This window comes from Heterocephalus glaber, unplaced genomic scaffold (genome assembly GCF_053883595.1).
Source record: "Heterocephalus glaber isolate CG9 unplaced genomic scaffold, H.glaber_assembly_v1.0 deba00001461, whole genome shotgun sequence".
In the NCBI taxonomy this organism is placed as follows: Eukaryota; Metazoa; Chordata; class Mammalia; order Rodentia; family Bathyergidae; genus Heterocephalus; species Heterocephalus glaber.
The window spans coordinates 47,115,705-47,140,022 of record NW_028258308.1 but is presented as its reverse complement, the minus strand read 5'-3'; the positions used below and the strand labels follow the sequence as shown (position 1 = coordinate 47,140,022).

At 45.0% G+C, this 24,318-nt stretch overlaps 1 pseudogene; it reads left to right on the top strand.

The window, feature by feature from the left end:
- Nucleotides 1-3,212: 3,212 nt before the first annotated feature.
- Nucleotides 3,213-17,295, top strand: LOC101702323 (histone lysine acetyltransferase CREBBP-like; annotated as a pseudogene).
- Nucleotides 17,296-24,318: the final 7,023 nt, after the last annotated feature.

Below are 24,318 nucleotides of genomic sequence, written 5' to 3'. Positions count from 1 at the left end.
AGCAAATATTAGATGTATAAGTAATTAAACAGAAAGTTTGAAACATTGCAAAAATAAATCTTGAAACTGTTTAAGTTAACAAAATTAAAATCCAATGAAATGTATCACCAGCAACTGATCACAAAATAAAGTTACTCTGCATGAAATGCAAAATAAACAGGAAGAATTTTTAACAGAGATAAAAGGAAAAAGTCTTAAAGGATTTGTAGAAAAATATGAAAGAGAAAATATTTGAGTCATTCTAATGAAAAGAAAGAAAGCTACTATAAAGGAAGAGCAAGGCATATCTAAAGAAAAAACAGCAGAAAGTTCTCAAAATCCAGAGACATTTGAAAATATATTGCATACAAGTAAAAGGAAGTACACATTTAAATAAAGAACATTCAAATTTTGGAGTGATGCTATGTAAATTTGTTATATCTTTAGTAGAAATGTGGAAAGATAAAATTATCAAAATAATAATTAAATAACTTATCAATGAATATTTAATACAAAAATATAAATTGTATTATAAAATGAAAATGTGGGTGAAGTCAAGTAGCAGTAGACTTTTTTGGTAAGTTACTACTAGATTAAAATAATTTGTTATAAGGTATATTTATAATATGAATGAATCAACAAAGCAAAATATACATTAGATGCACAAAAAATAAAAAGCAAAAAAGCAAGTCATTCTATTAGAGAAAATAACAAGCAGAAAAGATTTCAAACAGTGTACACATCTACAAAACAACTAGAGAATAAAATGTCTGTAGTGATTTCTTATTGATAATTATCTTTAATATAAGTATATTAAATCCTCATAAAAAGGCATAGATTGCTAAACGTATTTTCAAAAAAAGACTCAATTTTACACTGCTCACAAAATACTCCTTTTATGTATAAAGATTAACACAGACTTCAAGTGAAGGAAGGGAAAAGTGCATTCCATGGACATGAACACCAAAAGGAACCCAGAATACCAATCCATATACCAGATTTAATAAACCAGGTTTACACCAAAAGACTGCAAAAACAGATCAGAAGGAGGCCAGGATTCTTCAACAGAAGGATTTTAGCAAACATGATACAGAATATTGACAGAATGTTTTTAAAGCCCTCACTTCAACAGATACAGACATATTTGACAAACTTCCACATCATTTTGTTGTAAAAATTCCAAAAAAAGTTAGTATAAAAGGAATATATCTCAATGTAATAAAGGTATCCTATGACCATAGCACAGGTAACATATTATAGGGAGTACTGGAAAGTTTGTTCTTTAATATCTGAAACAGGACAAAGATGTTTGTGTCCACCAGCTCTATTCAACATACCACTGGATGTCCTGGCCAGACAAATATGGCAGGATGACAAATACAATGCATTTACAAGAAGAAAAATTTCAAATCTTCCCTACTTTCAAATACCTTTACCTGATGTTTAAAATAATTCTAAAGACTGCAGAAAAAAAAAAAATGCTGCCTCGAATTCAGTAAAAACACAGAATAAAAACTCTATGAACACAAAACAGTACTGTTTCTATATAAAGATTGTGAACTTCCAAAAAAAAATGTCCAGAAAACAATCTCCTTTATAGTAACTAAAAAGGGTTGCCTATATTGAAGCTTTCTATAATGAAAACTATGATACATTTAATAAGACAAAATAAAGTAAGAGACATCATCCCATGTTCATGGAAACATAACAATACCTGACTTCCAAAATTACGAAGATATAATAAATAAGAGAGCATTGTATTGACATACAGTCACTCATGAACACTGATAGGTCTCCCACCACCTCAGCAGCTATTATGTATAGTAGCTGTCCTCTTCCTATGGTGCCTTGCCCCCTCCCCTGTGTGACATCATGCCAAGATGGTTGCTCCCACCAAAGAATAAACCCTTCTTCCCAGTATGCCCTGTTCCCGCCTAGAAAGTAACCTAATACTCGCTCACCTCCTACCACCTAGTGACATTATGGGCTCCTCCATTCCCTAGTCACTACCTCACTCAATCCCACCTCTGCCCCTACAAACCCCACCCCAGTCTCTATAAAAGACTCTCCCTGCCCCGGCCACATTGCTTTTTTCTCTACTTTGTTCAGAGACAGCCCGGCAGATCTATTCCCCTAATAAAGGGTTGTTGTGGCCTGGTCTGGTCTTGGTCTTCCACCCTTTTACCTGACAAACACCAGTAAAACAGATTAGAGAACCCAGATATAAATCTCCACATTTACAGCCAACTGATTTTTATAAGGAGCCAAGAACACAGATTTAGAAAGGGAAGTCTCTTCAATAAATGGTACTAGGGAAACTGACATGTCCACAAAGAAGAATGAAAAGAGGCCCCTGTTTCTCAGAATATACAAAGACCAACTCAAAACGGAGGAAAGGTGTGACTTTATAAAATCAAAAAGTTCAAAAATACTAGAAGGCACAAGAGTGAACTCCATAACTTTAATCTGAGAACATTTTGGACAGGACTTCCAAACCACTGTTGCAAAAGTAAAGACAGATGGATAGAATTTCATAAGACTGACATGGTATTACATGGTGGAGGCAACAGGCAACAGAGCGAAGAGATACCTGCACAATGGGAGACAACATTTGCAAGCTGAAAAACCTGAAAAGGGATTAATACCTATAAAATGTGAGCCAATAGTTTAAAAAATAACCTGATTAAAATATAAGCCAAAGACAGCCCCGCCAGTCCCAGGCCCCACAACCACCCACACACCCTGCTCTGCCCACTCCTCTGCACCCTCCCTGCAGGCCCCACTGGCCTCTGCTTGGCCTCCTGGAGCCCTGGGGCTGCAGCCCCACTCAGCTCACTGTTTTTCCTTAGGGCGGCCTCGGGCCACGGGGATTCGGTGGAGCCTGGAGCCCCCTGCTCTTCGGGTTGCGGGCGAATTCATTAAGTGGGGCATGGCGGGGGGGGCACAAGGCAGCCCGGTCACTGCCAGCGGTCCCTGGGCGTGGCCTAGCCACTGGGTGCCCCAGCCGAGGAGTGTCACACTGGCTAGGCAAGCAAGGGATGAGGGGACAGAGGCGGCCGGCTGTGGCAAGGGTGGCCAGAGTTGGGTGGTGAGTGCTTCGGGGGGCTGTTGCTGAAGCTGAAATTTGGCCACTGCTTCCCCCACCAGGCCAGCGCCTCGGCTGTGCCCACAATCTTGCTCATCCTGTGGTCGCTCACTTGCTCACTGCTGCTGGCCAGGCCCCAACCCGTGCCCCAGGCTATTTTGGTGAGCAGATGGAGATGACCCAGAACTTGCAGGAGGAACTGCCCAACCCCAAAGGAACCAAACTCAGCTAGCCTGGCTTCTCTGCGAATGACAGCACAGATTTTCGATCTTTGTTTGACTTGGAAAATGATCTTCCTGATGAGCTGATCCCCAATGGAGAATTAGGCCTTTTAAACAGTGAGAACCTTGTCTCAGTTGCTGCTTCCAAACATAAACAATTGTTGGAGCTTCTTCAAGAAAGCAATGGCTCTAGTATCAACCTAAGAATAGGAAATGTGAGCACCAGCAGCTCTGTGCAGTAGGGCCTTGGTGGCCATGCAGAAGGGCAGCCACACAGTAAGAACATGGCCAGCCTGGGTGCCATGGGCAAAAGCCCCTTGAACCAGGGAGATTCATCAGCCAACAGCCTGCCCAGACAGGCAGCACCTCTGGACCCACACCCCCTCCTTCCCAAGCACTGAATCCACAAGCACAAAAGCAAGTGGGGCTGGTAACCAGCAGCCCTGCCACATCTCAGACTGGACCTGGGGTCTGCACTAATGCCACCTTTAACCAGACCCACCCTGGCCTCCTCAATAGTAACTCTGGCCATAGTTTAATGAATCAGGCTCAACAAGGGCAAGCACAAGTCATGAATGGATCTCTTGGGGCTGCTGGTAGAGGAAGGGGAGCTGGAATGCTGTACCCTGCTCCAGCCATGCAGGGAGCCACAAGCAGCGTCCTGACAGAGACCCTAACCCAGGTTTCCCTGCAAATGGCTGGCCACACAGGACTGAACAGGGCACAGGCAGGAGGCATGACCAAGATGGGAATGACTGGTAACACAAGTCCATTTGGACAGCTGCCCTTTAATCAAACTGGAAGGTCGCAAATGGGAGCCACTGGGGTAAACCCTCAGTTATCCAGCAGAGCATGGTCAACAGTTTGCCTACCTGCCCTAATGACATCAAGAATACTTCAGTCATCAATGTGCCAAATATGTCACAAATGCAAGCACTGGTGGGAATTGGTCCCACTCAAGCAATTGCAACAGGCCCCACTGCAGATCCTAAAAAAACACAAACTGATACAGCAGCAGCTGGTTCTACTGCTTCATGCTCATAAATGTCAGCAACGAGAACAAGCCAATGGAGAGGTTAGGGCCTGCCCTCTACCACATTGTGGAACCATGAAAAATGTTTTGAATTATATGACACATTGTCCGGCTGGGAAAGCCTGCCAAGTTGCCCATTGTGCATCTTCAGGACAAATCATCTCTCATTGTGTTGTGCCCAGATTGCGAAGTCCCAAAGACCACCAGGAAGCCGTTCCCGATGCAAGCACATGAGGGTCATTTATTCAAACTCGAGCAGGGGTTCTCAACCATCACCGACACAGCGGATCAGAATTGAGAGCCCTGAATTTCAAATTGGCAGGGTTTTTATAGAGGTTACAGCAAGGTTTGGAGATTTTCCATTTAGCAGTTACATGATTGGTTAACATTTAGCAAGCATGAAATGTACATTTCTGATTGGCTAGGTACATCGGGGGTTGAGGGGTGGCTACATGTAGGTTTTATGGGGGAAAAGAGGGACAAAGGTTAGTGGTCGACTGTCATGTACTGATGGTCAGCAGATCTACAGATTGTTCTATGGATAGTGGGCCCAGAATGTTCATTTCCTGGGCAAACAGATGGCTGAGTAATTAACTTAGGAACTTTGCTTCGGTACAGATTGTCTTTTGTCCCAGAGCATGCACATTTTAACCATTAATTTGTGAGAGACTAGGGGAGTGGTGTATTTTAGCAAAATGGAGTTGCTTTGGTCTCACATTCCCCCCTTCTCGTGATTCTATAAGGACCAATTGTGGGCCTCTGGGGGTTAATTTTATTAGGTCTGTAGAGACTGGCTGGTATTGGGACCTGAGTACCATCAGGTGTACAGTGTTAATGTGTTCTCTGATGAACGAGACTCTGGCAACACTACAGCTAGATGACTCAAACAGCAATGGGTCTTGGTTAAATTTGGTGAAATATAATTAAAGGTTATTCTTTCACAGGTATAAAACCATCCTGTGGGCAGGGAGATATGGCAATTGTTACACACAATTTTTGTTTTATATGGCAGAACATCCCTTCTGACCGTTTTATCCTCAGACATTTGGTTGTACAATTTTCATACATAGCACATTCAGTTTTGTTTGACATAATTACCTTGGGTGTATATAATTTGACAGCATTTTTAGGTTTACAGCAGGTGTCATGCCCCCAATTATAACTATCCACGTAAGTAAGATTTTTTCCTGGGATGTCCTTAAATAGGGTATAGGGTCATATTAATTCTCAAGAGGTGCATACCAGAATGAGACAGCTTCCCAGCACATAATGAAAATTTACATCAACATTTAAGCAGAATTCAGACAAGTTAAGCGAGTTTGCCAGTTGAATCCATACATTTTTTTGTGTGATCTAGTCCTCTTGGGGGCATTAATGCCAGTGTCCCAGAGAATATTATCCTTAAGGTGAAACATTTCCAACCTGTTCCAGTCTTACCTTTTGGTTGCCTGGTTGGCTGATAACCTTCCATTTGTCCTTTTTGACATCCACGGGGGAGTCCTGCTTTCAGATGGTTTCGATGTATCCAGGCAGAATGTCCAGCCACCTTCACCATCAAGGGAGTTGACAGGACAGCAGAAACCAGTCCCTTCCAATGAGGTTCCAGGGTCGTGGAATCAAACCTGCGAATTAACACCAAATCTCCCAGCTTATAGGGTAAATGTTGTAAAGGTTTTTCATTTGGATTAGTCATTTTCTTTCGTAATGTCTCATGTAGCTCTGACTGAAGCTGATGAACTGCTTTTAAGGATCTAAGGAGTCAAAGGTGGGAAAATTTTTCCTTCAATTCTACATCTATTAATGAAATAATTGGGTGAGGTTGCCCATAAGCAATCTAGAATGGGGACAGATTGAGGGGAGGCTTGGGAGTGCACCTCATTCAGAGGAGGGCAAAAGGGAGAAGCTCTACCCAACCTAGTTCAGTCTCCAAGCATAATTTAGTCAGAATCTCCTTTAAAGTTCAATTTGTTCTTTCTGCCTGTCTTGAACTTTGAGGCCTATAGGCACAGTGTAGACTCCACTTTATTCTAAGGATATTACTAATTAACTTAGATATCTTAGCCATAAAGGCTGGACCATTGTCGGACCCCAGAGCTAAGAGCAAACCAAAATGGGGAACTATTTCTGTCAGGAGCTTTTTAACTGTTACTTCTGCTGTCTCCCTCTTGGTGGGGTATGCTTCTACCCATCCTGAAAATGTATCCACAAAAACTAGCAGGTATTTGTACCCATACATGCCAGGCTTTATTTCAGTAAAATCCAACTCCCCATGTTCTCCTGGAGTTAGTCCTCTGTGTCGGACCCCAGGGGGCCTGGTTACCCGATTAGCATTTACCTTGAGGCAGGTGGGGCATTGTCTCACCATGTCCTGGGCCTTTTGGGCTAATCCCTGGCTGACGAAATGGGGTTGTAAGGCAAACATCATCCTTTTCTCACTGAGGTGGGTGGACTCATGTAGTTCTTGCAGCAATGTGTCTGTTACAGTGGCTGGGAGCACCACCTTTCCCTCCTTAGTCATCTACCACCCATGTCTTCCTCGAGTCCAGCATCTCCTGTTCATTTTTGTTATCTCCTTGTCTGTATATTCAGGTTTTTCTGGGAGTACCGGTGTGGGAAGCAGAAGCATTTGCTTCCCCACTGATTTTTGGGCTGCTTGTCTTGCTGCCTGATCAGCAGCATTATTACCAATCACCTCGGGGCTTGACCCCTTTTGGTGCCCACGGCAATGGATGATGCCAACCTCTTGGGCCAACCAGATGGCTTGTAGCAGTGCCAATATCTCAGTCTTATTTTTAATTTCCTTCCCTTCAGAGGTTAGCAGCCCTCTGTTTTGATAAATCTCCCCATGTACATGGGCGGTGGCAAAAGCATAATGGCTATCAGTGAATATATTTATCCTTTTTTTTTTCCCAATTTCAGAGCCTTAGTTAAAGCAATCAGCTCAGCCCTCTGTGCTGATGTCCCTTGAGGTAGCCCCTGCTCCCATTCCACCTGTTGGTCCTGGTTGACCACTGCCACTCCAGCATACCATACACCATCATGAATGAAACTGCACCCATCAGTATAGAAAGTTATCTCTGTACAGGGGAGGGCCTGGTCTGTCAAGTCCAGATGTCCTCCCCTTGAGTTTTCAAGAGTCTTGAGACAATCATGGATGGGCATTTGTTCATCAGATTCTGGGAGTAGAGTAGCTGGATTGAGGCCAGCTATGGTGGCAAACTTAATGCGTTGCTGTTCTAATAAGAGTTCTTGATATTGTAACAGTCTGGCATTAGACAGCCATTTGCTAGGTGAGCTATTCAACAAGGGCTCAATGGCATGGGGAGTGATCAGAGTTAAATCCTGTCCAAAGGTCAATTTGTCAGCCTCTCTGGTTAAAGCAGCTGCTGCTGCTATTGTCCTCAAACAATTAGGCCACCCTTGGGCCACTGGGTCGAGCTTCTTTGAGAGGTATGCCACAGGCTGCTTCCATGGCCCCAAAAGCTGAGTAATCACTCCTTTAGCCACCCCATTTTTCTCTGTCACATACAAGGTAAAGGGCTTGTTTAAGTCTGACAATGCCAGGGCTGGTGCTGATGCAAGTACAGTCTTAAGCAATTGAAATGCCTGCTGGCAAGCCTCAGTCCATTTGAGGGGTGTATTTCCTCCCACCGTGGCCTCATACAGGGGTTTGGCAATCTCAGCAAAGCCAAGAATCCAAATCCTGCAATAGCCAAATGCCTCTAGGAACTCTCGCACCTGTTTCTTTGAGCCTGGCTTCGGAATCTGGAGAATTGCGGACACTCTCGATTCTGCCAGCCTCCTCTTTCCCTTTTCAAGAATATAGCCCAAGTAGGTTACCTTGGTCTGGCAGAGTTGAGCTTTCTTCCAGATCACCCAATATCCCAGTTCCTGGAGGGCTTTCAGGAGGCCCTTGTTGGCTGCAATGCATTCTTTTTCGGGTGAAGTCGCCACCAGGAGGTCATCGACATACTGAAGAATAGTCGCATGGGGAAACACTTTTCTTACCTCTTGCAGATCTTTGCTGAGAGCTTCCCCGAACAGAGTGGGGGAGTTTTTGAATCCCTGTGGCAGCCGGATCCATGTCAGCTGTCCGGTTTTTCCGGTGTCTGAGTCAGTCCATTTGAAGACAAAGAGGGGCTGGCTCACAGGTGCTAGAGGCAGGCTGAAAAACACATCTTTAAGGTCTAATACTGAGTACCACACATGACCGGGAGGGATGAGACTCAACAGAGTATAGGGGTTTGCTACTGTTCGGTGAATGGTCTCCACCTAGCTGTTTATTTCCCATAAATACTGTACCGGTCTGAAGTCTGAGGTATCAGGCTTTTTCAGGGGAAGCAGTGGTGTATTCCAGGCTGTCTGGCAAGGGATCAAGATGCCGGCTTTCTGGAGTCAGTAGATGTGTTTGGAGATCCCCACCTTGGCCTCGTCAATCTTTTTTATCTACTAGAAGAACCCCATCTCTTTCTTAGTCTCCTTCTCTCTCTTTCTTTTTAACTTTTTATAATCCCTCTTGTAATGACCCTTCTCTTTGTAATATGCACATTGATCCTTCTCTAATAAGGGCCATACTTTACTTTTATCTTCTTTTTTATTTTCTCTGCATTCCTTTCAGATAAAACCTCCATCTGCCAAGGCTGTAATGTTCACCTTTCCTATCTTTTTAGCCATTCTATCCTCAAAAGGATCCCTATTGTTAAACACCTTCATTGCCACACTCATCAACTTTTTCCTATTCTCTCCCTCAAATCGTTCCATCCGCTGCAGTTTCTTTCTAATATCTGGGGCCAACTGAGTGACAAAAGCCAAATTAATTGCCTGTGGATTTGCAGGGGCATCTGGGTCAATTGGAGTATATGTATGGTATGCTTCCAACAGACACTCCACAAAGGCAGAAGGCGATTCCTCAGGTCCTTGAAGGACCTCGCTTACCTTGTTTAAATTGGTAGGCTTTTGAGTGGCTCCCCTCAAGCCAGCTAGGAGATGCTGAAGGTAGTTTTGGAGAGCTTCTCTCCTGCCCGAGGAATTAGCTTGCCATGGGGGACTGGTGGACAGAAGGTGTGCCTCAACACGGGCCCACTGTTGTTCATCGAGGGAGCCCTCTGTTCCCCCTAACACCGACTTTATGGCTTGCCCTCTGATCCTTTCTCTTTCTTCAGAGGTAAAAAAAAGGGCTTGGAGAAGTTGTTGACAATCATCCCAGGTGGGCTGATGAGTGAACAAGACAGTTTCTAACAGGTTAATCAAATCCCTAGGGTTATCAGAGAATTTGGCGTGCTGAGTACGCCAGTTATAAAGGTCACTGGTGGCGAAGGACCAGTAATAATGAGGCTGGTTACCATGCTCATCAGAGGGCCCTATCGCTCTCAGTGGACAAACAGTAGAGTTTGTCGGGCCTGCTGGCAAGGCAGCACGCCAGTGGTGAGTGTTTTGGTCGGGGCCATCACAGTTGTCAGCACCTGGAGCCGGCCCTCCCTCCCCAATTCTGGCTGGGCCCAGGTCTTCTCTTTCTGCCTGTTGTCATGGGGGAGAAGAGAGAGAGTAAGAGGGGGGATGAGATCTTCTTCAGTCTCTCTTTGGAGGACTGGGTAAAGCGGCGCAGTCGGCTTGGTTTCAGTTTGCCTTTTTCTGTCACGCCCTCTGGGAGTCTTTTCACAGGCTGTCAGCATTACCAATGGCTGCTCTTTCTGTGGAGGCAAAAAGGGCTTTGACCCATGGGGGTGGGTCGCAGATTAGGCTATCCCAAATGACAATGTGGGGAACTTGATCAGGGTGTCCCATATGAGAAAGGAAGATGACCTCCCGGACTCTCTTTGTGGTCCCTAGATCAAAGGTCCCCTCGGGTGGCCATCCTACCCCAAATGTGGGCCACTCCAAGCTACAGAGGGTGATGAATTTAGTCCTTTTAATTTCTAAACTTAGGTTATGAGCGCGCTCCCTAACTTTTTTTGAAATGGTCCTTCATGACGGAAAGAGGGGTAGTCACAGTCTGTCCCATCGTCTCAGTCCAAGTCACCACAATAAACAGACAAACACAACAGAAAAACAAAAAGCAAGACAAAACAGTCCTCCACCCGATCGGAGGCAGTACTGAAAATGGGACGATGGCCTCACACCGTACCGCAGGAGTGACCCTCACCGTCCCCGTAGGAGTCTCACAGACTCATACTCACAGGGCACTCTGTCCCTGCGGGGCACTCTGTCCCCTCCAGAAGGATCTGGAACGTCTTCTAGGATCCTGGGTCGATGGCTCTCACAGTGTGTCCGCCTAGACCATTTGCCGACCTTCCCAGAAAATGGGCCCCAGACCTTACAGACACCTTGCAGACACAAAAACACTCACCAGCCAGCATTGACCCTCTGGTACGGGGATCCTGAGGGTCTTGGGGATCCCAGACGAGCCCCCAAATGTTGTGCCCAGATTGCAAAGTCCCAAAGACCACCAGGAAGCTGTTCCTGATGCAAGCACATGAGGGTCATTTATTCAAGCTCGAGCAGGGACTCTCAACTGTCACTGACGCAGCGGATCAGAATTGAGAGCCCTGAATTTCAAATTGGCAGGGTTTTTATAGAGGTTACAGCAAGGTTTGGAGATTTTCCATTTAGCAGTTAGATGATTGGTTAACATTTAGCAAGCATGAAGTGTACATTTCTGATTGGCTAGGTACATCGGGGGTTGAGGGGTGGCTACATGTAGGTTTTATGGGGGAAAAGAGGGACAAAGGTTAGTGGTCGACTGTCATGTACTGATGGTCAGCAGATCTACAGATTGTTCTATGGATAGTGGGCCCAGAATGTTCATTTCCTGGGCAAACAGATGGCTGAGTAATTAACTTAGGAACTTTGCTTCAGTATAGATTGTCTTTTGTCCCAGAGCATGCACACTTTAACCATTAATTTGTGAGAGGCTAGGGGAATGGTGGATTTTAGCAAAATAAAGTCGCTTTGGTCTCACAATTGGAAGAACTGCACATGACATGACCATCCTGTTTGCCTCCTTTTGAAAAATGCCAGTGACAAGCAAAACCAACAAACCATCTTGAGGTCTCCAGCTAGTGGAATTCAAAACAATTGGTTCTGTTGGCACAGGGCAACACAATGCCTCTTCTTTAAGTAACCCAAATCCCATAGACCCAAGCTCCATGTAGTGGGGCTATGCTGCTCTTGGACTCCCCTACATGAACCAGCCCCAGATGTAGCTGGAGCCTCAGGTTTCTGGCCAGCAACCAGCACAGCCTCCAGCTCACCAACAGATGAGAACTGTCACCCCCCTGGAAAGTAATCCAATGAACTTTCCAACAGGAGGAACAACAACAGATCAGGAACCAGCAAACTTGATTTCAGAATCAGCTCTTCCAACTTCCCTGGGGGCCACCAATCATGATGAATGATGGGTCAAACTCTGGTAACATTGGAAGCCCCAGCACAATACCTACAACAGCACCTCCTTCTAGCACTGGGGTTCAGAAAGGCTGGCATGAACATGTTACTCAGGACCTTTGGAACCATCTAGTGCATAAACTCATTCAAGCCATCTTCCCAACACCAGACCCTGCTGTTCTGAAAGATCACCTCATGGAGAACTTGGTTGCCTATCTTAAGAAAATTGAGGGAGACAGGTATGAGTCTGCCAACAGCAGGGATGAATACTGTCACTTATTAGCAGAGAAAAGAAAGTCCATAAGATACAGAAAAAACTAGAAGAAAAGCAGAGGTCACATTTACATAAGTAAGGCATCCTGGGTAACCAGCCAACTTTACAAGCCCCTGGGGTGCAGGCCCCTGTGATCCCACCTGCACAGTCTGTGAGACCTCCAAGTGGGCCCCTGCCACTGTCAGTGAACCAAATGCAGGTTTGTCAAGGGATGAATTCATTTAATCCAATGTCCTTGTGGAAAGTGCAGTTACTGCAAGCACCCATGGGACCACATGCAGCCTCCCCAGTGAACCACTCTGTCTAGATGAACAGCATGGCCTCCATTCTAGGGATGGCCATTTCTCCTTCCCAGATGCCTCAGCCTTCAAACATGATGGTCACACACGCCAACAACATGATGGCCCAGGCACCTTCTCAGAATGAGTTTCTGCCACAGAGTGAGTTCCCATCATCTAGTGGGGTGATGAGTGTGAACAGTGTGAGAATGGGACAGCTGGAAGCCTAGACAGATGTGTCACAGGGCCAGGTAACCAGTGCTGCTCTTGCTAATCCTATGAACATGCTGGGGCCCCAAGCCAGCCAGCTCCATTACCCAACAGTGACCCAGTCAACCTTGCACCTGACGCCATCTCCTAGTTCCACAGCCACTGGCATGCCATCTCTCCAGCACCCAACGCCCCCTGGGATGATGTCTCCCCAGCCAGCAGCTCCCACTCAGCCATCCACTCCCATTTCATCTTCTGGGCAGATTCCTACCCTAACTCCTGGCTCAGTGCCCAGTGCTACCCAAGCCCAGAGCACCCCTACAATGCAGACAGCAGCCCAGATGACCCCACAGCCTCAAATCCCAGTCCAGCTGCCATCTGTGGCCACCCCTCAGTCATCACAGTAGCAGCAACTGACACCTGTGCACACCCAGCCTCCTGGCACACTGCTTTTCCAGGCAGCAGCCAGCATTGATAACAGGGTCCCCCCCCCCCGCCTCAGTAGCCAGTGCTGAAACCAATTCCCAGCAGCCAGTACTTTATGCACCTGTGCTGGAAATGAAGCCAGAGGTGCAGACTGAGGACACTGAGCCCGATCCTGGTGAATCCAAGCAGGAGTCTCTATCTGAGATGAAGGAGGAAGATTTGCAAGGATCTTCCCAAGGTACAGAAGAAACAGACACAGTACAGCAGAAGTCAAAACCAATGGAAGTGGATGAAAAGAAATCTGAAATAAAAGTGGAAGCTAAAGAGGAAGAAGAGAGTAGTGCTAATGGTACAGCTTCTCAGTCAACATCCCCTTTGCAGCCATGCAAAACAAATCTTTAAACCCAAGGAGCTATGCCAGGTATTTATACCAACCTTAGAAGTACTCTAATGACAGGACCCAGAATCCTTACATTTTCGGTGGCCTGTAGATCCTCAGCTTCTGGGAATTCCAGATTATTTTGACACTGTGAAGAATCCCATGGACATTTCTACCATCAAATGGAAGCTGGATACAGGGCAGTATCAAGAACCTTGACAATATGTAGATGATGTCTGGATTATGTTCAACAATGCCTGGCTTTATAATCGCAAGACATCTCAGATCTATAAGTTTTGCAGTAAACTCACAGAAGTCTTTGAGCAAGAAATTGACCTTGTTATGCAGTCCCTTGAATATTGCTCTGGATGCAAGTATGAGTTTTCCCCCCAAACTTTGTGCTGCTATGGGAAGCAGCTGTGCACAATTACTTGAGATGCAGCTTACTACAGCTATTAGACTAGGTATCATTTCTGTGAGAAGTGTTTCACAGAGTTCCAGGGTGAGAATATAACCTTGGGTGATGACCCTTCACAATCTCAGACAACAATTTCCAATGATCAATTTGAAAAAAAGAAAAATGATACTTTATATTCTGAGCCTTTTGTCAATTGCAAAGAGTGTGGCTGGAAGATGCAACAGATTTGTGTTCTGCACTATAACATCATTGGCCTTCAGGCTCTGTGTGTGACAACTGCTTGAAGAAAACTGGCAGACCTCAAAAAAAAAACCAAATTCAGTGCTAGGAGACTGAAGACCTCTATGTTGGGAAACCACTTGGAAGACTGAGTGAACAAGTTTTTACAGCACCAGGATCACCCTGTCAGACTTGGCCAGTTCCAACAAGACTGGAGGTCAAGCCTGGGGTGAAGTCATGGTTTGTGGATTCTGGGGAAATGTTTGAGTCTTTCTCATATAGAATAGAGCACTTTTTGCTTTTGAGGAAATTGATGGAGTATATCTGTGCTTTTTTGGAATGCATGTCCAAGAATATGGCTCTGATTGTCCCCTGCCAAACACAAAACATGTGTATATATCTTATCTGGACAGTATTCGTTTCTTCTGGCCCCATTGTCTCCAGACAGCTGCTTACCATGAGATCCTTATTGGATATCTAGAATATGAGAAGAAATTGGGGCATGTAACAGGGCATATCTAGGCCTGTCCCCCAAGTGAAGGAGATGACTATATATTTCATTGGCACCCTTCTGATCAAAAAATCCCCAAACCAAAGTGACTACAAGAGTGGTACAAGAAGATGCTGGACAAAGCATTTGCAGAGCAGATCATTCATGATTACAAGGACATCTTCAAACAAGCAACTGAAGACAGGCTCACAAGTGCCAAGGAGTTTCCATATTTTGAAAGAGACTTCTGGCCCAATGTGTTGGAAGAGAGCATTAAGGAACTAGAACAAGAGGAAGAAGAGAGGAAAAAAGAAGAGAGCACTGCAGCTAGCAAGACACCTGAGGGCAGTCAGAGTGACAGCAAGAATGCCAAGAAAAAGAACAATAAGAAGACCAACAAGAATAAAAGCAGTATTAGCCTTACCAATAAGAAGCCCAGCATGCCCAGTGTGTCCAATGACCTGTCCCAGAAGCTTTATGCCACTATGAAGAAACACAAAGAGGCTTCTTTGTGATTCACCTGTATGCTGGGCCTGTCATCAACACTCTGCCCCCAATTGTGGACCCTGACCCACTGCTGAGCTGTGATTTCATGCATGGGCATGATGCTTTCCTCACCCTGGCCAGAGACAAGCACTGGGAGTTTTCTTGCACCACTCCAAGTGGTCTGCACTGTGCATGCTGGTTGAACTGCATACCCAGGGCCAGGATCACTCCGTCTATACCTGTAATGAATACAAACACCATGTGGAAATGCTCTGTCACTGCTCTCTATGTGAGGACTATGACCTTTGCATCTACTGCCTCAACACAAAGAGCCACACCCATAAGATGGTGAAGTGTGAGCTGGGGCTGGATGATGAGGGGAGCAGCCAGGGTGAGCCACAGTCCAAGAGCCCCCAGGAGTCCCAGTGTTCGAGCATCCATTGCTATATCCAGTCCTTGGTACATGCCTGCTAGTGCTGCAATGCCAGTTGCTCACTGCCATCCTGCCAGAAGATGAAGTGGATTGTGCAGCACACCAAGTGCTGCAAACACAAGACCAATGGAGGCTGCTCAGTGTGCAAGCAGCTTATTGCTCTTTGCTGCTACCATGCCTAAAACTGCCAAGAAAACAAATGCCCAGTGCCCTTCTGCCTCAACAGCAAACATAAGCTCTGCCAGCAGCAGATCCAGCACCATCTGCAGTAGGCCTAGCTCATGCACCGGCAGATGGCTGCCATGAACACCTGCAATGTGCCTCAACAGAGTTTGCCTTCTCCTACCTCAACACTGCCCGGGACCCCCACACAGCAGCCCAGCACACCCCAGATGCCACAGCCTCTTGCCCAGCCCCAGCACTCACCCATGAGCATGTCATCAGCTGGCTTCACAGTGTGACCCAGAGTCAGCTTCCCATGACAGTGTCTGCTGCAAAGCCCACCAACCAGGTGCAGGCCCCCCAACCCCCTGCCCAGCCTCCACCTTCAGCAGTGGAAGCAGCCCAGCAGATTGAGTGTGAAGCCCAGCAGCAGCAGCAGCACCTGTACCAAGTGAATATCAACAATGGCATGCCCCCTAGGTGCACAAGCATGAGGACCCCAGGAAATCAGATGGCCCCTGTGTGCCTGAATGTGCCCTGAGTCAGCTAGGTCAGTAGACCTGTCATGCCCTGCATGCAACCTGGACAGTGGCAGCAGGCACAAATCCTCCAGCAACAGACAATAGCAGGCATGCCCTGCTATTTTCCATCTGGGCACAAGCTGCAGTGGCCAGCTCGTGGATGGCCTGTGTGGAGACTCCCAGGAGCATCTCACCCAGTGCCCTGCAGGACCTGCTGCAGACCCTGAAGTCACCCAGCTCCTCTCAGTAGCAACAGCAGGTGCTGAATATCCTCAAGTCAAATCCACAGCTAATGGCCGCTTTCATCAAAGAGTGCATGCCAAGTATGTGGCCAAGCAGCCTGGGATGCAGCCCCAGCTTGGCATCCAGTCCCAGCCTGGCAGGCAGTCCCAGCCCAGCCTGCACCAGAACCCCAGCCTGCAGAAACTGACTATGATGCAGGTTGGCTTGCTGAGGCCTAATGTGCCTCCACAGCAGCAGGCAATGGGAGGCCTAAACTCCCAGGACCAAGCCCTGAACATCATGAAACTAGGACACAACCCCAACATGGCAAGTATGAATCCCCAGTACTGAGAGATGCTGAGGAGACAGTTGCTCCATCAGCAGCAGCAGCTGCACCAAGGCAGCACTAGCAAGGCTGGGGCCATGGCTAGGCACAGCCCATTTCAACAGCCACAAGGACCTGGGGGCTATGACCCAGCCATGCAGCAACAGCACATGCAACAGCACCTTCCCATCGAGGGCAGCTCCATGGGCCAGATGGCTGCTCAGATGGGACAGCTTGGCCAAATGGGGTGGCCTGGGCTGGAGGCAGATAGTACTTCCAACATCCAGCAGGCCCTGCAGCAGCAGATTCTGCAGTAGCAACAGATTAAGCAGCAGAACAGGTTCCCAAGCCAGCCAAACCCCATGAGCCCCCAGCAGCACACACTCTCAGGACAGCCTCAGGACTTGAATTTCCCTGGTCAGCAGATCACCACATCCCTTAGTAACCAGGTGCGGTATCCAGCCCCTGTCCAGTCTCTGTGTCCCCAATTCCAACCTCCACATTCCAGCCCATCACCATGGATACAGCTCCAGCCTTCACCACAGCATGTCTTGCCCCAGACTGGTTCCCCCCACCCAGACTTGCAGTCACCATGGCCAGCTCCATGGATCAGGGACACCTGGGCAACCCTGAACAGAATGCAATGCTTCCCCAGGTGAACATCCCCAACAGGAGCACACTGTCCAGTGAACTGTCCCTGGTTGGTGACACCATGGGAGACGTGCTAGAAAAGTTTGTGGAGGGTTTGTAGCATTATGAGAGCATCACATTTTCCCCCCATGTTCTTGGACCTTTTGAACTGAAAACTCAGGCATCTAGGCTCTTTTTATTCCTAGACGGAACTGTGACTTCCAAGCCATGGAAGGGTGGATTGATGTTTAAAGAAAATACGAAGAAAATATTTTTTGTTAAAAACCAGTTGATTTAAATATCTGCACGACTAGTGGGGTGTCCTGACAAATCAGGGCAGAGCTATCCAGTGCAGGTGGCTTGGACCCTGGGGTGACATGGAAGAGCAGCACACTAAACCCAGGCAGTTCTGGCTCTGGGAGGCAGAACAGGTTGCACATGAGGTGAAACCCCAGGACCAGGCGTGGGGCATGGGTAATCAGCCTTCAGCATCTAAATAGGATCTCATCTTTGCTCTCTGTTTTTTATTTGATTCTCTCCTCATTTTTTCCAAAAGTACACAAGAGAGATCTTAATGCCATGCAGTACATCCTAAATGATTATGAGTAACTCCATGTCCCAAAAACATCACCTACAGGTTATATTTTACACACTTGGGACAATTTAAATGGAGGATTTCTAAAGGATGATTTTTCTCCAAGCATAAAGTATAGAAGAGTAAAGAAGGAGACATGGTCTCAGAATTGTTTTTAGAGTAAGGGAGAATAGTGAAGAAATACCCCATCTAGTATTCTACATCCCTTCACTCTTCCCCCCTTCTGATTCTAATTGGTTGTCTATAATGTTAACCAACAACAACAAAATAGTCAGAGTACCTTAAAGTATTAAAGGAAATACTGTCATGACTTATGGAAAAAGAGGGCTAATTGATACCTCTAGGGAAAATTCTAATGGAGCAGTCTATAGTTATAAACCTAAAACTAAGGATTATGACTCAACCTGGCCAATTCATCTAAAATTGCACTCTGATTTAATGTAATTGTTTTATGGATTCTTTATATTTTATCTGTCTGCCTGTTGATCTGTTTTCACAATGGGTTCAAGTACCTGCAGCTCCTTCATTTTTGAAAATGAGCTCACATCAATTTTATTTCTTATTTTTATTTTTTGTTCTTATAGACTTCTAGCTCGATCAGGGCTTTCAGTTAAAAAAGCAGTTATACAAATACTCAAAGGTAACCAAACTTGAAGCATTAGGTGGTAAAAATCACCAGGCTCAGTGCTTACATAAAACTTGTAAATGAAGGTTGGAGATTTAGCTCAGTGGTTTTGCCACCTGCTGCACAAGCTCAAGGACTGAAGTTTGATCCCCGGTACAAAAAACAAAAAAACAAAGCAAAAAAACACTTGTAAATGAAACCTTAAAGTTTGGTAGCATAAATTTACATTGATATGTATGATTCTCTGTGTTAACGTTTAGGAATATATTTTCCTCTAAAAGTTCTACTAAGTTGGTTTATAGCTAATTGGACACTCATGTTATTAGCCCAAATATAATTTTTTTAATTCACAAGGCTTAAGAGTGAATTAATTTAAGTTTGATGATAAGATAAAAGTAAGCTGTCTTTAAAGTTGACAGGTTATTTGGCCAATTGATATTTACCTTAAAAAATTATAAATCCAATTTCCATTATTTTCTATGTAAAATAATTTAAGAGCTTTTCATTGGTTGAAGATGCATACAATAGATTTATGCTTAGAATATTTTGTCATACATAATAGAGTGATACAGTTGTGAAAGAGGCCAATATCAAAATAAAAATCTTTCTTTTTCATCCCAGACAAAATTATAGCTGGGAGGTTAAAAAGGGAGAAATCAGGCAGGCATGGTAGTGCACACTTGTAACGGGGAGGCTGAGGCAGAAAATTTCAAGGTTGAGTCCAAACTGCACAACTGAGCAGCTTAGTGTGACCCTGTCTCAAAAATTTAAAGAATGAAAAAGCTCTATGGGTGGAGTTCCATGAAAGGGTTTGGACTCAATTCTCAGGACCTGAACAAAGCAAAGAGAGTAATTTATGCCCTGGCACTGAAGCTGGTACTTTCTCAAAAACTAACTTTGCAGGGCATGAGCCCCACAGGGAGTTTCTTCTTGTTCCTGCAACCTGTGCTCTGCCTGCCTCACAGGGCTGTGCCATGCCCACCACAAAGTCCATCTGGGACATTGCTTAAGGCAGGGCCAATTGAGCCGAGGTGCCCTGGGCCACCAAGGGGACCTCACCAGGCAGCTGAGGCCAGCCCTGCCTGGGACTTCAACACAATGAGCCTGGTACCCAGTGGCTTCAGTGAAGATTCTCTCCTTTGGGCTAACAGTCCCCTGTTTCAACCTCCTTGAATACAAACTGCAGCCTTCTTGCACACATATTTCCATTCCAGACCTTTGCTCCTCAAAAATTAACTTAATCTTCAGGGATCCTTTCTCTTTTTGCTGTGTTGTTTGACATAATTTTACATGTCAGTAAAAAAATAACAAGAAATATGTTCAAGCAGTTGGGAAGGTGGGGTACTAAATAAAAACTAGTAAAAGTAATTAGGCCCAGTACATTTGTTGAAGAATCAGGAAAGAGAGATGGCTGATAAAACTTGTCTTATCCTAGAAATTCTCCATGATAATCAATATTTTCCTTCCATGAAAGCTGCCATGTAAATCCCTTAACTGAAAGAAATCAGTTGCATCAATGCAGGGATTTCTGCGTTTTCATGGAATCTACATAGTGTTTTACCAAATTGTTACCGTGTATTGATTTTTGTGCATGGGGATATTCTGATCTTAGTTATCAGGGTTTTTAAACAAACAACTTATTACAAATTTTAAGTAATTATATAAATTCTTGTGAATTAAAAGAATTGAACTACGTGTGTTTTCACACCCAATCAAATACTCAATTTTTTTTGGTGCAGTGATAATTTTGCTATAAATGCTGTAATATAATCAAAATACTGGAGAGTAGGTGAATTGAGAATCTGGAGCTACGCCTTTCAGACACCAGAGCCAGCATTCACATCAGGCGAATAAGCTACTCTGAGATGGTCAGCACCTACCTTAGTGCTCAGTGCACCTGAGAAGCTCAGCTGAAAGCTGAGAGTTAAATGAACTCATTCATGCCCATGGGGGCCTCATTATGCTTTTCTACTTCAGAATACTGAGCATTGTCTCCCAGCTCCCGGACACAGACAAAAAGTGCTCAATAATAAGGGAAGGATTCCAGCATAGTGTAGGAGAGCTGCCTGACTGTCATCTCGGGAGAAAACTGAAACATTTTGTCAAAGTTTCTCCTTTACCTCACCATTGCCAACTTGCCCTTTGAGGAGCTGGGGGTTTCATGGCAGTCCACATTCCCTGGGAGAAATGAGTTAGAAGCCCCAGGGCTTTCACAAGTTCTCTTCCTGAGGGCCTAGCCAAAGAGGAGTGCCTGTAATTGACTTTACTTAATGCCAAGATTTTAATTGTGGCACCATTATCACTAACAAGTCTCTGGGGCATCCAAAGTGGAGGCTTAACCCACTGGCATCTGGGTTCTGGGAAGCTGCATAGTAAATAACATAAAGCTCTTGTCAGATCTTCTGCTTCTGCAAGAGACCCTCTGCTCATGCAGTGGTCTTAATAAAATGTCTCACTAGGATGCCAGGTGTTTGGTGAGTTACAGCATGTGGAGAAACCAAGCCACCTCAGGAAACGTCTGGAGAAGGGTGTCCACCAGAACAAAGCAGCAGGCTTTGTATCCCAATTACTGGGAAAATCTGTTGCCAAAGTTACTCACTGACAGAGCCCAGCAGAGTCCTCTGTGGGTAGACAACCTCAGGGGAAGATGCTAGCTTGTATCCAGACCATTGCCTCCAGCAGGCAGTTCTGATTTAGTAACCTAACCCAGAGGCCCAAGCAACTACCTTGCATCCCTGCTAACCCATATCGTAAAAGGATAGGAGTTTTCTGGCAGATAAAACTTCACAGGGAGATTTCACTGAGCAGCTACAGATCAAATTCCAGTATGGGAGGCCACTCTGTTGATTAGGCCCAAAGCAGGGTGTGAAATGTGCAGACTGTAAAGAGTTAACCCCACAATTGGCTTGTTTTAAGTAGTGAATCTGGCCAAGGCCTATGTGATTCATAGGAGCATTGCAGATGGTGAAAGGGTCAGTACCAACCCCTTACACTACCAAGGGCCATAGAAGAGGCCAGAGAAATGGTCCAAGAAGCTTTGGGTATTCACATGGCTGCTCAGGTCAGGGTAACTTGCACCCAAATTCCATTTCCAAAATTAAAACCTTCTTAACTGAGAAGACAAGGTCAATTTCTAACCACAACCTATATCTGATCTGTTCTGAACCCAATAATGCTTTGTCTCTTCTCTTATAAACTTTGCCTGCATAAGTAATTTATCCCTAGCAACTACATGTTGTCCCTTTACCCTAACCTAACAATGATTGTGTCTCCAATAAATGACAGTGGTTATGGTTTTCAGGGCCTTTGCTTGCTCAAGCATTGGCCTTCCTAGTACCCCGTCTATCTCTTTAATTCTATTTCTAAGTCTTTCTTCTTGCCATGCATTGTTGCACTGAGCAGAAGATTGGGACTCTCTGTAGGGGTCCATAATATTCCAGTTTACATATGGAGATTTCAGTTTATATATGGAGATACATTTGAGGCCAAAATTATCATAAGAACACTAGAACCAAATATGTTAGAGGAAGGAATACAGCTAGCATTAGAGAAGCAACCCCAGGATACTCTAGAGAAAACAATATCTGCAGGGTTTGACAGGTGACTGTAGGACCAAAGAAAGTCATGTCAGACAGGTGAAAACAACTTCCCCTTCCCAGGCCTGTGGGTCTTTCTTACCCACTGAAAACAGCAGCCATGTGCTTTCCATCCTCCCTCCCACATGGTGGGACACATGAAGAAAAATTCATGGGGTCATAAGAAAACTCCCCCCAGCTCTCAGCTTCCAGCTTCATGACTCTCCCTGATAATTAATATAAAAAAATAAAGGATTTGAGGTTTCTGAGAGATGGAAGACTAAGAGAGAAGGGACAAGAAAGGGATTAGGACTTTCTTAGGGGAGAGAGGAGGGAGAAAAGTAAATCCATGGGCTTCTTCTCAGTTTGAGTCCATAGACTTCACCAGGTCCCATGGATAAGGTCAGTTATCACCTGAATGACCCCTGAGTCTACACAGGTTAAGACACCTAGCCACCCAAAAAGGGCAAATAAGGCATCAGACAAACTGACCTTGTGCCCTTCAGGGTTATTTTATTTTTGGCAAGGTCTCCCTTTGTAGCTCAGACTGGCCCTGAACTCACTATGCATCCCAAGCTGGCCTCAAGCTTGCAGTGATCCTTCTGCCTCAGCCTCCCAAGTGCTGGGATTATAGGTGTGTGCCACCATGACTAGCATATGTCTTTCAGTTTTGAGTGATGGCCAGATAGAGAGAGGGAGGGAGGGAGAGAGGGAGAGAGAGAGACAGAGAGAGAGATCAAAAGAGCAGTGTAGAGAACCTCCCTCAGGCTAAAGTGTCTAGGATCCACAAGTGTATATGGAGTTTGCAGATTGTTTTCTCTGGTGTGATCTGGAGACTGGCTTCTCTCCACTGTGTTTCAGGTCTGGGGTTTACCATGCTGGTTGTGTCAGAAACTTTGCTCAGGCACTTACTTGTTTCAGCATCTTAGGACACTGTAGCTACTGAAAAGAAATCCCCAAGCTGCAGGGGTTCATAGCAGTAAAGAGTTTGCACAAACATAAACTTGAGTGATGTATGCAAGGTATTTTGACTGTGGCAGCATCTAAAATTAGGAAAGAGAAGAGAATAAATACTAAATATCCCCAAAAGTGATCTCACCTCCTGGCTCACCAAGATATTACCATGGGTAATGGCATCCCAGGTCTATTCCTAGTTTATTGTGCACAACAAAGAACTGGATGTTTCATGTGATGGTAAAGAAACAGCAAAGTTTAATTAGGTGACAGTATGCTCAGAGTGAGCCAGCTCATGTCAGCAAAAGGAAAAGGGCACAATTACCAAGGATCCTGGGTTTAGGAATTTAAAAGTTGCACCACACCTAGGGGCCCTCCCATTGGGTGTTCCAAAGCATGATTGACAATGTGATTGATAGGGCACTGAGTTATGTTACCTGTATGTGTGACATGCAGCCCATAATCTTGAACCTTCAATGAGCTCCAGGTGAAGAAAGGTTATTTTAGGTCATGCAGGAGTATCTGGTACACATGCATTCTGGCTTGGGATGTTGGAATTTTTTAGGGCAGGCTTGGGGCTCCTTTTACTAACCTCTGCCTCCCGGTAGTTAGCCTTAGGACAAAGGCTGGGTTTTTTTCCTGGGGCATTGCCCATGCTTAGGAGAATGGAGGAGAGTAGTCCAGCAGCAAGTGGAGAGGAACAGTCTTGTGGCCCCAACTGTACTGTCCATATTATTTTGGCAACTTCAGTTAAAATGTACAGTCTCTTACAGGCTGACACACTACATGACCCATTGATGCAGAATTAATTAGCTATTTATTGTAATAATGCAGTTTAATATACCACACATGATGATAGCCTTGGAGGTCACAGCCAACTCAGAACCCAGTATATTTGCAGTGTATATGTACTATATTTGTCTTCCCATTTCAGTCCCTGTCTAAATAAAATTCCTCTTCATCTTGCACACTTGACAGCTAAAAGTATGACATTGGAATAGTAATGGGTCAAAAATTTCAAAGTATTCTATTAAAATTATCAGGAGGCTGTGTTGACATGCTTAAACACTCCAGAATATTCAGTATGCACTAAAATAGATTAATTTCGTCATTTATATTAACATGCACATAAATGCAATGGGTATTACTTTAAGAGGCTTAACATGAATGAATAAAAGTGAATGTTGTTATGTTAAAAATAATGTTAAATTATTCTTTTTACTGTAAAAATTTAATTTAATAAAATAAACAGATAATTTTAAAAAGCCAGTAATCTCCAGGAGAATGCTAAATATTATACCCTCAGGAAAGTTCCTAGGCTGAGACATTCAGGTCCAGGGATTGTGGGGTTGTTCTTCTTAGATATGTGGTCCTCAAAAATGAATGAGTTGTGGA